Source organism: Octodon degus, unplaced genomic scaffold, assembly GCF_000260255.1.
Source record: "Octodon degus isolate 3935 unplaced genomic scaffold, OctDeg1.0 scaffold00059, whole genome shotgun sequence".
Classification (NCBI taxonomy): domain Eukaryota; kingdom Metazoa; phylum Chordata; class Mammalia; order Rodentia; family Octodontidae; genus Octodon; species Octodon degus.
This window is the reverse complement of record NW_004524635.1, coordinates 10,721,097-10,722,245: the sequence shown is the minus strand read 5'-3', so window position 1 is coordinate 10,722,245 and position 1,149 is coordinate 10,721,097. Positions and strand designations below refer to the sequence as shown.

The following is a 1,149-nucleotide window of genomic DNA, read 5'->3' as shown; positions in this document are numbered from 1 at the left end:
TATTGACAGACTAATAGCAATGAGACAGTTTCAAACCAAATTGGTAGGACAGTTTCAATAATTAACACATTGCATACATTCTTCCTAGTGGTTAGTTGCTGTACAAGATGCAGACATGATATTCTATTTACAAACACTATTAGAACAAATCCGCCTATTCATTAAGAGAATGTGACTATATATCTATTCTAACCATTTTGAATACACAGATACAAAATGGACATTCATCCGTATCCCAAAAATATGGAACGCTTCACAAATTTGTGTGTCATCCTTGCTCAGGGGCCATGCTAATCTTCTCTGTATCATTCCAATTTTAGTATATGTGCTGCCGAAGCGAGCACCCTCCTTAATTTTTTCAAAAGAACAAGTTTTGGTTTTATTAAATTTGCTCATTCATTTATTTATGTAGTTCATTAATTTCATTGTGATTTTCTTCTTATTACTTGCTTTTCTTTTTCACTGTTTTTATAGTTTCTTAATGTAAAATTTAAATGACATTTGGGATTTTTTCTTCTTTCACATAGTTATCTGTCCCTATAATTTTCCTTCTGAACATTATTTGCCTGTGCTGCATGTGTGTCAGTGTGTTACATTTCAGTTTTTCTCATTTTGGGATATTTTTGATATTTCTAGTGATATTTTTTCTCCTATAAATTATAGGAGTACTTAGGTATTGGGAAAAATTCAAATTTCTTCCTCTGATTCCTTTGTAAATGCTATTTCTTCAGTGGATGAAATTAAAAAACAATAACTTGCATGGTTTCAAAACTTTTCAAATTAGTGGGACTCCTTTATGCCTTATGATTTAGCATATGGTTTTTTATGGTATAACATTTGCTCTATACAGGGAAACATTCTGTTTTTACTTAACATTTACATTAAATTTATTCATGTTTCTGAATTTAAAATGCATTCCTTGCAAACAACATAGAATTGGATGACAGCTTGTCTTGTTTTATTTTTAGTTATTCCTCTAATCTATGTTTTTGGGAGTGTGAATTATACTTACAGTCATATTTTTACTCATAATATTGTATTTATATCAGCCATTTTTCTATTATTTATTCATTTTTGCAGAACAGAGGATTGAACTCAGGCCCTTGTGCTTGCCAGGGAAGCGCTTATTCCATTGAGCCATCTCCCCGG

At 31.2% G+C, this 1,149-nt stretch overlaps 1 non-coding gene across 1 annotated transcript; it reads right to left on the bottom strand.

Moving 5' to 3' along the window:
• Window positions 1–237: 237 nt before the first annotated feature.
• Window positions 238–344, bottom strand: LOC111817499. Its single transcript, XR_002821680.1, has one exon. It is a non-coding gene; the product is annotated as a U6 spliceosomal RNA (small nuclear RNA).
• Between the last annotated feature and the right edge of the window lie 805 nt (window positions 345–1,149).